This window comes from Chaetodon auriga, chromosome 24, assembly GCF_051107435.1.
Source record: "Chaetodon auriga isolate fChaAug3 chromosome 24, fChaAug3.hap1, whole genome shotgun sequence".
NCBI lineage: Eukaryota > Metazoa > Chordata > Actinopteri > Chaetodontiformes > Chaetodontidae > Chaetodon > Chaetodon auriga.
Window position 1 is genome coordinate 4,902,165 of NC_135097.1, and position 16,451 is coordinate 4,918,615.

Below are 16,451 nucleotides of genomic sequence, written 5' to 3' on the forward strand. Positions count from 1 at the left end.
CACAACCAGGCGATAAATAAAAGCAAACAAATCATAAATGTTGTTTGGTTCGAGGAAATGACTTGGGCGAGTCTACACAAGATTGATCGATAAAAATGATTACATCACTTCGTTAGTTTTCAGGTTTAAATGCCCTTCGGCACATTTTGAATTATCAAACTCATTAGAAACAGATTATTCGGGGTTTAGCTTGAGCTCGAGTGAACGTTTGAGCCCAAAATGAGCCAAGTTTTTATGTCAGTTTGCTGTGTCATTTTCTACATACAGCGCAATAAAATGAATCATCACAGCTTAAAATAGCTGAATTGTTTAGAAAACAGAGTAAGACCTCCCCAGAAACACAGTACCCATATCTGTTAATGTATGTATAAGCCCACCACACAGAGAATATAAGAAATGAAGACATACCTGTGTGTCTCTTGGCCGCTCGCTCAGCTGTGACAGGTGTTAAGTATGATCTCTCTTCCTGCTTGTAATGGCTGGAATCTGAGAAACAGTAGCACATTTTACTCCTCCTGTAAACGTAACTGCTGGGAAGCTCTGTACTTCCCCAGGTGCTCGTGTTGCCAGGTATCCACAGACGCTTTCTCTTTTGTTTTGGGACGACAAAAGACAACCTCAAAGCCGCTGTGCATTGGTCAGTCACGTCAATGTTGACAGAAGTGATTATTTTTATATGAATTTGTCTCGGAGGGCTTCACAGACCGGACAAGGTGGCCTGTGAGACCCTTCTTAAACCCCCAAAACTGAACATAAAAGAACCTTTAACAGGAAACAAGACAGCGTGTCCCAAAAAACATATTACACGCTGACTCTAAGCAGACTTTAGTGTATGGTTTTGTACAAATAAACTCAAATCAGACCAAAAAAATGGATTTTTGAGGGTGTGCTTTGACACACTTCTGACAGCACACACATAAAGTATTCTTTTTGTATGCTACCTGCTTAAACAGTATGGCAGTTATGTAATATGATTATGTATGAAGTGGAATCAGCATGTGGTGCTTTTAGCTAAATTCTGACGTCATTGCCATTCAGCATGTTAGCACGCTGTTAGCGTTTGTTTGGCGAGCGTACACTGAAGTTTACTATGTTCACTCTCTTATTTTGACTTGTTAGCAGAAGAACGTTTGTCACTTCACACGAAACGCTAAGTACAGCTGATGTCGACGGGATCCTGAAGCACAAGGAAAGAGCGGGTTAGAAAGAAAACCAGATAATCAACCACTGGAAACATAAACAGAGATGACCTGAAGTATAACCACCGCTCTGGTAAAAACAGTGATTCAGCAGCGAGTGGGGGTTGAGGCAGGGCTGAAACGATGCCGGGCTGATGAGCTGTCGGACAGCAGGTGGGCAGCTTCAGCAGGTGTGCGTCATCGGCAGGGATCAAGAGCAGGGAACGAGAGAGGGATTTCCACGCTCACAGCACACACACATACACACACACATACACAGATAGATCAGATGCACACAGGCATTTTTCTAAATGTAGCTTTTCTGTGAGTTTTGGCCTTTCGCCACACAGTTTTAGGTCACTGAAAATCAGATTTGTCACATGGGCTTAGCCATGACAAAATTCACTGCAGTTCACCCAAAGAGGGGCATGAATGTCAAAATGTCATGACAATCCATCCAAAAGTTGTCGACATCCCAAGAGCAAAGCAGCTGGAAGATTTTTTATAATAACATTTTTGTTTGTTTGTGTTTTAAATCATCAATTGAAATCATATCAGTTGATTAAACTTTGAGTCTTTATTGTATTCCCCTTTAAATATTTAAGTTTTCAGTTTAATGCACAGCAGCACTGAGTGTGTTAGAAGCTGCAATCCTTCATCTCCACCACTAGTGGGCGACGTTGAGCCAACACTGAGGGAACACCAGCTTTCTGCCAGCAGACTCCTCACAGGCATGTTGCATTTCTACCCTATAGCTGCTGCTGTCGCGCATGGCAAGTTGTCAGCACAACAACAGAACAGGCTTCAATCCTCCTGAACATCCTAAAGAAATCAATGTTGGGGTGAAAGCTGCTGCGCCTTCCAAACGCTGTGGAATCAATACCGTGAGACGCTTTCCCATCAGAAAACATGACGATGCACTCAGCGTCATTTTACAGAAGATTCTCCCGTTTCTGGGCTACAACTTTGAGTGATGACCCTCAAACCTGCCGCCGCCCGCCGAGCCCTCAGAAAGATTGATTTCTTGGCTCTGCAGCATATTGACGGCAACTGATGTCAATGAGACCTTAAAGAGGGGGGTTCTGTTCTAAAAATGACCACATCTCCGGGTTTCTGAGATGTTATTGATCCTCCTCACTTCCTCCAAATGTCACTGCATCTCTATTTATCTGTTGCATATTATTGATTATCTTACATATCTTCATTTTCCTCAGTTTCTATTGAGAAACCACCTGAGTTTGGGTTGTTTTGGTCTTATTCCACCAGCTTCAGTTGGAAACTTACAGCTGAAACTTATTATTACTATATTTATTATTGCTGTAAAACTGTGTGCGTTGTCGGATCGTTGCTGTGTGTTTGTGTGTGCACGTGGGCATGCATCTGTGCGTGCATGCTGTAATGTTCAGTGTAGCCCCCACAGCAAACCCACTGCAGAGATTGTGTCGCATGATGTTCTGGAGCCACAGTTTCTTGGAGAGGGGGATTCTGCTTTCTCTCCCTGTCGCAGTGTCAGTCAAGGTAAATGTATTCCTCCTTCCCCCTTTTCCTCCCCCTTTTCTCTTCCTCTCTTCTCTCCGTCCACTGGCAGCTCGAGCTCTCCAGCTGTTCTTTGTATCCATCCATCTTTTCATCTTTTGCACTCATCCGGCTGTCTTTTCTGACTCCCCCCTTTGTTCCTTCTCTCTCTCTGGTTTATTTTCCGTAGCCCAATCCAAAGGTTCTCTTTCAGGTTTATAAATAGAAGCTATACCCTTCTCCTTTGCTGTCTCTCTGCTTCTTATTCTCTCCACTGCTTCCTGTTTTTTCTCTCCTTGTCTGCAACCCGAGTCTCGGCTGGAAGCTACGCTGCACTGTTTTTCCTGTCTTGAACCATCTCTCACTCTAAACTCCCTCGTGCTGCACCCCCGTCTCTCTCTTTCGTGTCACAATTTGAGGAACCCTGACAGAACCCTGCAAACACACACAGGTCTCTCTGAGGAAAATGTAGCTTTAGGTTGCCCGCTCGCTTGTCGCTCTGCTGGAAGAACAGTGAGCTCGCTCTCCTCGTACTTCCTCACATCTCTGCATGTTGCTTCCTCTCCGGCTCACCTCTCCCGTGCCATCTTCCTCCGGACGCTCTCTGGTTTCTTAGAGAGGGTATCGGTGCTCTCACCTCCTTCGGGGGATACGGTAGCGCTGGTGAGCATTATTGATAGTCGGTGCGGATAGTGTCACACTCTCTATGTTACCGATAACCTCGCAGTGCCCCGGCAACCGGAGGACAAAACCCACAGCTGAAATGACTCCTCCTGCATCTGATCAGGTGGCATTTCTCAGTGGGGTAATGTGTTGCATTAGCACCTCTAATAACACCCTGAGATGATATTAATCCCAGTTGGGGTTTTCTCCTTGGACTTTTTGGGGGAGGTGAGATCAGTAGCTCAGAAGCCGACACTGAGCGTCTTGCTTAAGGGCGCTGAAGCAGAGCAGGTGCCCATGCCTGCAACTTCGAAGCTGTTCCTCGACCCTTAACTAACCCTGCTGCAGCTGAATGGTTATGTAAGAGCAGTGGTGCAGACTGATTGATTGATTGTTCCAGAGGAGTGTTGTGGCACAGCTGATTTGTCAGTGACATGACATGTAAATTAGAGCAGCACCAAACTGATCCGACCATGAGGCGCTCCATTAGCTCCTGCCAAATGAAAATCAGTGCACTTATTAACTCACTCATTCATGCAGAGTCAGGAGTCGATCATGAATTTAACAAATGCATGAAGTCGGTTCAGTCAGACCAGCACGTATACCCAAGATGCAGTTTTTTAGCTTCTTCAGATGCTGAAAAACATTTCAATCCTTAAAATGGATGGTGCGAAATGTCACTTTGTCCACAAATCAACTGAATGGAAATGGAACTTTCTGCACATTTCACAACACAAACACCACAAAAGGCAAATAAAAACTGTGTGTACCACCATTTTGCAAGTGTGTTTATGTTGGCGAATTCATGCTAGGTGGATGTTCCCAAGTTTCTCACCTAAAATTCTGACTTCAGTGTTCTGTTACACTTTTCCATGTTGTAGGTCAGCGTTTCCCAAGTTACATGTGCAGCGGATTGCAGCATTAGTGGTAGTTAGCATGCTAACATGTTAAGAAACCATTTGTGTGTGTGTTAGCATTCTGATGTTAGCATTTAGCTCAAAGCTATTGCTTTGAAGTACAGCTCTAGCTGCAGACTCTGAAGTCTTGTTTCGTGAAGTATGAATTAATTACCTATCAAAGTAACGAAATGCTAGAGAGCCTTGTATGATGTTGACCCATCGACGACACGAAGCGGCAGCGTGAAGCTCACAGAAGAGAGATAATGACTGGGAGACTGGGGGAGCCTGAGCAGAGTAATGAGAGCATAAATTTCCAAGTCACCTTTCAACAGCACCGTTAAATCATCTGCATGAGTCCTGCTTCTGTTGATTTTGCTGTTAGTCATCACTTTGATGTTTTTGCACACAGTGCACTGGGCCAAAAAAAGTAATAAATAAGAGTCAGTGAAGACTGCAGTTTCTTATGTGCTCCCCTGCTTTTCATTTGTATTCCAAACACTGTTTCTTTAAATGTTGAAATTCATCGCCTCTTGTGCAGGAGAGGAGTTTCCCAGGGAAGACATCCATACTCATCAGCAGCCTCTGCCTCGTAGAGCCTGTCGAAGCATGCTTGAATGAACGTTTGCAGCTGCATTAATGTGGAGCAAAAGCAGCGCTGAGAAAACCATCCCAGCGGTTAATCGAGCCACAGTGTCTGCTTCATAAATAAACCTATTTTCAGCCAAAGAGTGAGTGAGAAGCCGTTTCATCGTCCCCATCATTCAGAAACAAATGTGTGGCTGTAACCTGCCTTCGGTCCCCAGAAGCTCCACCACACACAGACGCATGCGGCTGATGACAAGCTTCAGCACTGCAGTGCTTCATTCACATGCAGCGCTCAGTTTGTGGGCTTCTCTGCTCTCTCAGCTTCTGCCTGTTGCTGCATGTTCAGTGCGTGTGTGTCTACATGCACCCTGTCCCTGAATGGGGGAAGTGAATCTCCGTGTCCTCCACTGAATTCTTTCACTGTAACATCTGTATCACACCCGTGTCTGGTAATACCTTTTCATGCCTCACGTTGGCCGTTTGTTGCTCTGATGACTCGCGTGTTCTTTTCAGTGTAATTGAGACATGAGAGCTCGTGCATTCGGGCCAATGTCGGATTTTCCTCAAACCGCGTTCTGTTTACGCGGCTCGCTGCAGTTGACAGCGACATTATCTCCTCTCCTTTCAGATGTGATCTGATCTAATCTGATACTGTCTGATCTGATCTCGTCTCTCCTCATCTTGTGTAATTTTGAATTATCCTGTGCATATGTCTCAATGAAGACAGTGAAACGCCACAGAAGACAAATGGCATGTCTAATCGTGGTGTGATCGTATGAGACGTTTTGAGGCTGGAGCTCATGTGGTTCAGTAAACATGCGAAATCCCATCCTTAAATTATAGACTCCCAGAATTCAGCAGCAGGATTTTCTTATATTTCATCTTAAACAAAAGAGCAGTTCAGGCTGAAGGCGGCCAAAAGCCGACGGATCTCTGTTTTCTTTTCATTACGCTTCATCTGAGCATCTTATCCAAACACAGCTCCTCAAACATATTCCCTCAGTGTGTGTGAAGCATAAACAAAGCAGGTTGACCTCTGACCTCCTCCAGTATGTCCTCACATAAAACATCCTGCGTGTATTGATCAAACATGGATTTCTCTCAGAACCATTGTCTGGATGCTTTCAGCCCTCTCAGCTCAAGTTTTCTGTGTTTTACTCACATTGTCAGCTACTCTCCGAAAAGGAATCAGATAATCGCCCTGAAATATTCATTTAAAACCGCCGCAGGCGTCGCGGTCTCCGCTTTCAGATCGACTTTACCTTTGAGCATTGCCTCAGTGAAACTTTATTGATCTTTCACTGGGAAATTGATCTACAAGCCTGCAAATTGATCCTCCAAAGGAAATTACAATAGAGAATCAATAGGACACAGACGCCACCACAGTAGAGAGAAAATGAATCCAACATGGTGGATTTGAGGCGCCTGCTCACGGGCTATCAAAAGTTAATTCTGCATTCTGTATAAATGATTATTTCTGAGGGAAGTCAGTTGTTGCATAATGCCGATATTTCCTTTATTCTGGGGATGTAAATGTGTCTGACAGCACTGCAAATGTCTTCATGTCCAAGACCTTGAATCTTCAATCAAAGTCAAAGAAAAAAGGGAGTTCAGCCTGAAGTCTGGAAGATAAATAAGCTGAAGTTGATCATTGTTGGACAGAAAGAATAAAATCATACTCATCTGCCTCTTTTTGACCTAAATATCTCTCTCTGTGTCTCTCTCTTTGTATATATTCTGATGTTATCGTGCGATGAAGTGCTATCAGTCACTTCTTTGATTACTTTTTCCTCCATTAATCCCTGTAATAATCACCACACAAACAGAAGAGCTTCTCTCTTTCAATCACTGCATGTGTCCCTTTTATGGTGAACTCTGAACTGTTTGCTCGAGACATTTTGAGCTGTGCTGTCTTCTTCTGTGCTCTTGGTTGAAGAAGAAGGGCAGTTTTTTTATATTATAAACCAAATTGTATGTCATTGTATTAAAATTATTGTCAGGTTGAAGTTTTATAGTCTGTTTTCTTGGGTGATCAGTTAGTAATGGGTTGTAGAAAACCACAATGAGAGGATCCATCGCCCCAAAAACTGTCGTGCTGCTGCAGAAAAGCACAAATATTCAGGTCCTATTTAGGTCTTACAGAGACAGCACCACACATTAATGAGTTTTTGTTAGGTTTAAATGACCAGAAGTGACTTTTAATAACTTTAGAAAATTTATTTTGAGATGTCTCATGTTAATAAAAGTGTTTTATTTCACTTAAATGTGCACAAATACGTGTCTGTGTGGGAGCATGGAAACATGCACGGCCTCCCTGAACCCTGCGGTGTGTCACATGCTTTCATGTGTGCCAAAGACAAAGCGTCCCATTTAGCCTGTACATAATTGACTGCTCCACATTCCTAAATTCCAACGCTGTAATGAAGAAGCCATGTTCTGTGGTGTCATCCACGAGCCTGTTTGAACTGGAACAGCACCCAGAGGGGACGAGATTGAAACCAGCTCCTGTGGGGACCCTCATAGCAAGCGTCCCCTGAAGGGTCCAGGCCAGAAGGATATTCTTTAAGATATTGGAATAAGTTTAGGAGCTCGACATTCAGTTTAACACACGTGACACACCTACAGAAGTGGAACGTGAGTGTTTTTGTTAATGCGTAACGCAAATAATCGACAAAACTGAAAACAGCGAGGCGTCTGCGGTTCAAAGCAATATGCAGCAAATTTTATTTAGTGCAGAAAACACAGTACAGGGAGGGTTCTTGTGCATTCTCACCTTAGCCACCATTTCTGAAAGTCCAACAACACATCATAGATTGAAATGTCAAAAACACACAGAGGGAATTTATAGCCTAAAACATACAAACATGGATTTCACATGCCTTCACGACTAAACGAGTTCAGAGGAGTTCACAACAACGTAGGTATCCACAGAAATGACAGAAACATGGTTTAATCAACCAGCAATAAATAAAGCATCAGGGTAGGAGAAGTGATGAGGCAATAAGAACATTGGTGGGTCGTGGGATGGGGCCCGGTAGAGCTTCCTGATTGGCAGATGCCTCCCTGAAAGGACAGTGGTCACTGATTGGCCACGCTGTGAAGGGTAAGCCCACACCTTAACGCCACATTGCGAATCACCTTTAACACAAACTACAATCCTACTTCACAGGCTTTCTGTTTGTAGCATGGTCATCACAGCGGGACGCACCGGATTTCTTCTTCTTCTTCTGGGGTCGCTTGACTGCGTCTTTACAGCGCTACAGACGACATAACAGAAGGGATGCACGAGGAAGGATTATCTAAATATACATGTTTTTGTTCTCTAAAGTATGGCTTTGATGTCATTTCTCGGCTGTAAAGCTGTGCCCAAATATCCACCGTCGGCGTACCGCACCAATTACTTTCCTCCGTCAAGTACATTATATTCTCGTCAAGCATAATAAGAAGTGGATATAGATAAACATATACAAGCAGAGGAGAATATTAAGTTAGCAAGCATGGATTTGGGGAGACACTGCACAGACGCTGTAGTGTATAAATGGTATGTACAAAAACCCTGGCCGCTGTTTGCCAAGCTCTTGTCTGCCGTGACGTCAAGAGGTTTTTAAGGAGGATGTGGGGACTTCACTTAAGCCATCTTGGACAAACTAAACGCGGCTTTGCTCCATTCACGATCACAGCAGTGAGACGAGCTTTTTTATTCCACCCATCCTTTGCACTCACACACAGCGACCGTGCTGTGCTCGCCGAACCCCCCGTTCGGCTGCCTTCGGGGGGGGAAAGTGAAATGAGGTCAGGCGAACAAAGCAAAGCGAAAACATTGACAAAGAAAGAAAGGCAGAAATAAAGAAAGACCAGTGTGCTTCTATGCTGTAGTGTGGTGCAGTAGATTACAAGAGGGGGGGCTACATGTCTAAAATTAGCTCAAACTCTAGATTAAATATTGGAAAAATAAGAGATCAGGATGTGATATGACGCCTTGACAGTCTAACCTGAAACATCTTGCACATCTGGATCAACATGCTAAAGTAGCAGCATCTGTCATGTGATAAGTGTAGCTATGTTAGCAAAGTGCATCCACACGAATGGCTTATCAGCAGTTAATCAGCTGTTTCGGAGGAGCGGTTATTGGATCGATAAAGGTACTGGCTGTCGTGATATCGCAAAGAAAGAAGTGATCTCCCTGCTTGGTAGTAGTAAAATGTGACAGATGGACAGGATTCGGTTTCATTTTAGATTTGACTACATGCAAACTCATGACGGACTGTAGGCAAGTGTGACTGCGATGGCTTTATCAGCTTTCCTCTAGAGGCTGAATTTGTATCAAACTCCTTTCTCGCCCTCCTGGAGTGAGCAAAAGTGACTTCTACAGCTGAGGCTCGTAACTTCCGCTAATCCTGAGCAAATGCAAGTAAGGGAGGAAAATCTTGTCCGATGCCACGAGAGACACGGCTGCACGCTCCTGCGAGGATCCGACCTGTGACCTTTCAGCTGGGGGTCACCTTTATCTAACCGCCTGGATGGTCTCACGGCCTCAGATCCAAAGGCTTATCACACGTCACAGTTCACATTGAAATGACCAGCATGGCGCCACTTCCTTGAGTTGTGGCTGTTGCCAAGCAGCATTCAGCTTCTTTAGCTTCTGACAGGTCGCTATTTACAGCCTCCAGATGCAGACTCTGTTTTCAATTACACCGATCTGCCTCCTGAACACGTCCTACAATGACGATTCATTCTTTTTTTTTTTATGCAGTACATGCATTTACTCAAGTCATAGCACTGATTTGCACTGACTGCGCTCTATAACCTTTACTATGATGCTAAATGTGGAGCTTTTAAATTCTGGGGGGCAATCAGTTTTCAGTGGTGGTACTTTGGGGACACCCGATGATTAAAACCCCTGAAAACGTGGCTTCAAACCTTATTATTTCACGATAATACTATATATTTATGACTAAACATGCAGCATTCAAAGTTTAAATAAAGCATTGTAAGGTATTATTTCACTTCAGGAGACACTGATTATTGCAAATGTCTTTCTACTTCAGCGTTCTTTCTATTATTTCTCCACACAGGCACCTACGAAGCTGATTGATTGAATGCAGGTTGATTAACAAGCTTTACTGCATTCTCCCACGTTGCTCTGCGGTGTTTTCCTTATTTTCTACGGACAGTATCAAGCAGAGACAGTATGCGTTGTCCAAATTCAGAGTATACGCTATTTGCAGACAGGTGTGTAACATTCAAACACTGCTTACTTTAAGTGTGAGCGATGTTGGAACAGCTGGATGTACAGTAAAGGGGGCAGGTGCAGGTGCATAAAGGAGGTTGAATCTCAGTGGTGTCCAGCTTATCCCAGCTGTCCTCTAAGCTCAAGCACAAATGTGTCCACGCTGGATAGACCCACACAGACTTGAAATTTTTTGAAGAATTATATGTTATACAAGCCTTTTACTAGACGTGGCTTTTCATTCAAAACGCCTGCCAAGTCAAATCCACCTAAATCCGTATTACTAAGTGTACGTCAGGTGATTATTTGAAAGCCATGTCAAATCCAGTTACGGGTGAAAAAGGGGTTTGATATCAAGCTCAGGTGAAGTCATCAACAAATCTCCTCTACGCTGCGAAGGAAGGAGGGAACGGTCGGACGATGACAGAAGAGCGAGCGGGCGGCGATGGCGGCTGGCTTTTTGGAAACCACTTCCTGTCCTCGAAATAGAAAAGAGGTTACATTCCAATAATAATTCCAGTAATTAGTGAGATTATTATTAAAGCGATGGAGAGTAAGTCTGGCTTTTTAGAAGCAGTTTGTGCTACATACATTGGAGGGGGAGGCGGGGGGGGGGGGGGGGGGGGGCATGGATGAAGCTGTGTGTGTGTGTGTGTGTGTGTGTGTGTGTGTGTGCAGACTACGTGTATATCGATCATTCATTGTAGAGTGTGCTTCATATTTGATTTGAGTCGAACAAGAAGTTGAATTTTCTTTCTCTCGTTCAGAGTCTTTCTTTCCGTCTCTGTCCAACAGCTGCAGCTGCGTCTCTCTTCTCCTTCTGTCTCTCTGATCTAAAGGTGACAGGGCTCAGGTTCACGGCTGGCATCTGCTCCGAATCATTATCAAGTGTTTATTTAAGGATGCGGAGGCTTGAGTTACCTACTGGGGCACTGAGTAACCCAACACCGAGCGTGGTCGAGAGCTCTCAGCCACAGACAGACACTGCGTAAATGTTGTAATTGTGACTTAAGGCAGAGAAGCAATATGATGCCAGTTGTAGAGACAAGCAAACGTCATATCAGTGGCTTCAGGCCTGGTTTCCGGGCTGCTGGAGTTCAAAACTATTCTTGGTTGTGTAAAGACAGTAGAAAGGTGCTGAGCTGAGGCCGTATGCTGCAGCATGATAACAATACGCACTGTAGTCAGTTCCTGTTTTCTTTCATATTTCGTTACTTTTGAGCCACTTCTCATTCAGAATTTGTATATTTTCTGTGTTAAAATGCCTTATTTAAGAGGAGGGACCTTATTACAGTGTTTCCCCTGACTGGCTTTTTCCAGAGCATTGGTGAGTGGAGTTTGCTCAGTTTGCTCAGTTCTCATACGCCATATGTCACTACAGCAATGAGAGCTGAGCAAACTCCATCAGCTGAGGAAGATTATGAGGTGTGGTCGAAAGTCTGAAGTCCAGAATCAACTGGATGGCAATGACAACACTGCTGGCCGAAAAGAACAAAAAGCAAACCAGAACAAAGTCATGGAGCTAACCTTAGCTTGCTACAGCTAAGTAGCCAGTGACAGATGTCGGGTCACCCACAAAAATGGAGTGTCAGCAGGTAATACTGGGCTGTTCGCAGTATCAGAGCAGTTTGTGAAACAGTGAAACAAAATGTAATCTGTAGATTCGTGAACGTGCGTACAAATGCTCCATTTTCTTCATGACACTCGGTACGGTTTTTAAAGTAATAAGGACGAATGTAGTATAAAGAGCAGCATGGACGGATGGGCCAAACACAGGAGACTGTGGTTTGATTCCCATGTGAAACCAATAGTCACTGCTGACTCTTTTAAGGAAAGTTATTTTAGCCCAACTCGTGAACTTTTCCTAAATCTAACCAAGTACTTTTCTAGAGCCCTATGATTTCCACATTGATGTCGATGGACAAGGACCTCTTCATGGTGCTCATTGAGGTCCTTGGGGTGCAGAGTCTTTGGCACTGGTACCACTGGGACTGGGGTAGGCCATCGGACAGGCAATGCAGTGGATGTATAGGGTGGCTTTGAGCTGAATGTTGGAGGAAGTGGGTGCAGGTGTAACTTGTAGGTGTTTTTTCCTTCTCCGATCCTCCTCCTCAGTTCCCTCTGCATGTTCTGCAGCTCTTCTTCCTCCAGGAGAGCCTTTACGTCAGGAGTAATCCAGGGTTTGTTGTTGGAAAAACACCGTACAGTCCTGGTGGGTACGACAATGTCCACACAGAGGTTAGTACAATTTGTTGTACAGTGGGTGAGACTGTCAGTGTCCTCTCCATGAGCATCACAAAGTACTTCCCACACAGTTGCACCAAAACAGTCCTTTCAAAGCCTCCTCAGCCTCATTGGACCATTTTCACTGTGTGAGTGACAGCTGGCTGCCAGGGTGTAAGAGGTCTGTACACAGGCAGGAGGTGCACCAGGTTGTGATCAGATCTTCTCAGGGGAGGTGATGAGTCATACGCCTCCCTGGTGTTGGTTTTGAAAGTCTAACCAGATGTTGCATACTTATTATTGCTAACTTGACAGTGGAATGAGAACAATGATGGACGTGGTGCAGGCGTGTTTGGAAGTCGTCCTGAGTGTCACGAAAACGAAAGGACAATTCAGGTCCACGCACATGGATCCTTTCGATTACATCTTGTGACTATTTCACAAACTGCTCTGACTGTGTTGGCCAGGAATGACTGACAGATGGGGGACCGTAAAAAGATGCAGACGCTCGAGACACGGAAACACCTGACGATCACTAATGCGTCAGTCAATGTGCGAGAGAGGCGCTAACGACTACTTTCAGTCGCATATCGAGCCTGCCTACAGCCAACCGCCTCTGACCGTGCGAGTTAGCAGCCAGTTTCCATGACCACCACCTCCGTCACCTGTGAGATCAGACTGGCAAAGGCAATCCAATATCTGGTCTACACGGGAGGAGATTTTACACCTGAGACAGTCGCTCGGTGTTATTTTCATCCTTGCAGAGAGAGAGAGAGAGAGAGAGCGAGACAGAGAATGAAAGAAAGCTTGTGACGGCAAAGGAGACAGAGAGAAAAGAACCTGGAAACTAGAGAGTGTGCTTCTCTTCTTTTTGTGCGTTGCTGTTTCATCAACGTTGAAGGACGTGTGCTTGTTCTGTCAGTCAGCAGAGACGAGTGTTTAGCTGATTTTAAGCACAGCTCCTGTCTGTTTTATGTGCTGGGCTTGCGTTGCATCTGCAGGACTAGCAAGGACAAGGGATCAGGGCTGCATGTTCGGGAGCGTCGAGGGACACACGGGTGACATGTAGGGAGGAAGTTTGCAAAGGTTAATTTGGTGATGGGAGATTACAGTATTTCATCATGCTAGATTATAAATTCCAAATCTCCACCTTTTTTTCCCCCATATTTTCCCTCTTTCTTCGCCCTTACAACTTCCTCATCCTTGGTATCAGTCGATCTCTCATGCAAAAAGGCGTTTCATGACATTTTGCATAATATGACAATAAATCCTGAACAATTGAAACCCCTGCTCCGTCAGCCCCCAGACCACTCATCTCAATCATTTACTGTATTTCTGTACATCTGCGGAAAGTTTTTTTTTTTTTTTTTTTTTTTTTTTTTTCCTCATCTCATTTTCTTTCATAATCAGTCACTCTACTTCTTTTTCTTCTGGAAACGTCTGAACTGGTTCTGGATGGCGAGCGCTGCCTTCTCCGTCTCCGGCGCCTCCAGGTCAATGTCGATCTCCTCCTCCTGTTCCTGAGGCTTGGCTGCTGATGCCTTCTCTGGAGGGGTGGAGGGAGAAGGATAGAGGTTAATACACGGCAGAGTGGACAGGAAGTTGATCTGTCAGTATTTCGGTTCATTAGCAGTATTTCAATCAGTTTTCTTCTCGACTAAAACTTGCTTGTTATTGTACAAGAAGTAGCTTTCAGCACTCTTTCCAAAACATCCCATCTCTGATTTTGAGAAGGAAACATGACGACAAAGACAAAAATAAATCAGAGGTGATAAAAGCTACAGAACATAAATGTACCTAAGTGACAGTAACGAGTCAGTGTTTGATGGCGCTTTAAAAACCACACGGCATGCTGGTCTAATCTGCAGTGACTGTGCAAAGAGTCGTGTGGATGAACAAACAGCACCTCTGTGCAGTCATGCAGAACGATCTCTTACAATCTTGAGTTTATTAGAGACAAAGGAACATTGGTGGTTATTCGGAAAACAAAGATGTCACTGTTAATTTTCAGTCATGAGGAGCAGCACAAAAAATAGACCACAGAAAACGTTCAGTCAGCTAAAAATGTCTTCGAGGACCGAGACCCTTAAGACGGCTTTGTCAACAGACAGACTAGGATTCAGCAGCCCTCATGTGAAATATCTACATCTCTCGAGGGGTAAAATGCTCGAGACTGATGGGAAATGTGAAGAAAGTAACAGTTAGACTATTAACTGATTCGTTTTTAAGAATGAAACTCAGTTAATATTGAAAATTCTCTTCAGAGAAGGTACTTGGTTAATGCATAAAGATGCATATTGAGCGTCTGTATCTGAATCCTGCCAACGTAATGAGAACGTGTTCTTTTCTTTTCACCTTATGAGGCAAAACTGATGCTGACATGGTGGATTTATTGCACGCTTTGGCATGATATCAAGCTGCATGGGCAATAGTAAGATTTAGAGCACTACGATTAGCCTTGGGTTACCTCCATTTCCACTGTGCATGTACGTTAGCTGCAAGGCACTGTGGCCATTACGGCAGGTGAATCTTGCCTTAGGGCCAGAGCGGGAAACCTTAATGCGCAAGACATTTCAGGCAAAAGAGAGAACAGGCGACAAGAAGGAAGGTAGAGGAAGAGTTCGTGTTAGAGGGAAAGGCACTGAGAGCCGCTGATGTTGTTTTGTTGTTGTTTCATGAAATACTGAAAATGCAAGATGTGCGGAGGGAAGCAAAAACTGTGCATTCACAACCTCATTCGACCGGCTGATCCAGACCGGTGGTGCATTGATAGATGGTAAATTCTGCAGTGCTGGAATTGGTTATTGATGAGCAATGTTGCACAAAAGTTAAGCTGCAGCCAACTTTTCCCGGCTGACACACTGTGATTCCTGCCAAAAGACTGCCTCGTCTGAGTTGCTTAGCTCATGGAAAATCAGTGGTCTGACCTCTGTAAAGCAGAATGCCAGGTTTCTTGTGTTGTGGAGGCTCAAAGAGGGAGCAAAAAAAGACAGAGATAAACAGAAAAAAAGGCCTGAGGAAGAGAGACACAAGCCTTTCAGACACTTTTTGTCACTTGAAGACTTGATGTTTCTGACAAATCTGCATCTCCGGAGTGACTCCAGCGCAACAACCCTCAGCTTTCCTTATGGAATAATGCACTCACCATCAGAAGCAAGGCCCTTTTTGCATGATTTGAATTATGAAGCCAGTAGTTTTAAAAACTTCTCGGGGCTTTCCCTCAAAACCCTTTTTTTTGTCTTTGCCTATGCCGATGACTCAACTGCGGGCATAGTGTGAGTTTGAGAGGGGAGTGCAAACAAGCCTGAAGACTCTCCGAACTTCAGTGGAAACGCTTTCAAGGAAAGTTGTTGATGTCTGCTAAAAACTTTCCTCAGCTCGTAACAAATAAAGCTATGGAAAAGGTCGGCGGCAGTGATAGCTGGGAATCATCGTAGAGGTGGTGAATAAACATGAGACATACCTTTGTCAGCTGCAGTCGTCTGGCTGCTGTTAGCAGAGTTAGTGGATGCCACCTGTAGACGATAAAGAACAGCACTTAAAGCAACATGCACTGCAACTGTACACTTTATACTGTCACATGTTTAAATTACGGCTTCCTGCAAAGGAACTTCATGAGATATTTAGTGTATACGCACGTGTACAAAGACACACACAATTAGCGCAACATATGCATAACAACTGCTCCATCAAGCGCTTCCTGATTGCCAAATTAAAGTGTTTTCAGTCATAATTGAATCATCCAAGTGTCATGATTGTATTAATAAACACAGTAGCGCCCACACACACACACACACGCTGTGGATGAATCTGCGCTCGGTTCTGTTTCAGCTTTCTGCCAAACGCTGCGGCTTGAGAGTTTCATATTTTGCTGAGACACGCTTCCTGGCAGACTGGATGAGAGGCAGAAGACAGTATGGTGTCTTCTTGGAAGGGATCAAATGACTGCGAGGGACTCGAAATGACACATTCACTGCTGAATGAGTGTGAGTGGGAGCCAGGTTCTGCTACATCTCGTCACATGCCAAATGTGCCTGGCGTTTACCTTCAGAGAGGGAAAACAGAGCAAAGCAGGGGGAGGCTGCGGCTAACATCTCGACCATCTCCAGATGACGACTCATCTAATTTTCTCATCTTTCATCTTTCTGTCGCCGCCTG

General features: G+C 44.4%; 1 long non-coding RNA gene across 1 annotated transcript; it reads right to left on the reverse strand.

Moving 5' to 3' along the window:
- Positions 1-7,535: 7,535 nt before the first annotated feature.
- Positions 7,536-13,712, reverse strand: LOC143316819 (uncharacterized). Its single transcript, XR_013076622.1, has 2 exons — positions 11,930-13,712; positions 7,536-11,850 (listed from the first exon to the last, which is right to left on the reverse strand). It is a non-coding gene; the product is annotated as an uncharacterized LOC143316819 (long non-coding RNA).
- Between the last annotated feature and the right edge of the window lie 2,739 nt (positions 13,713-16,451).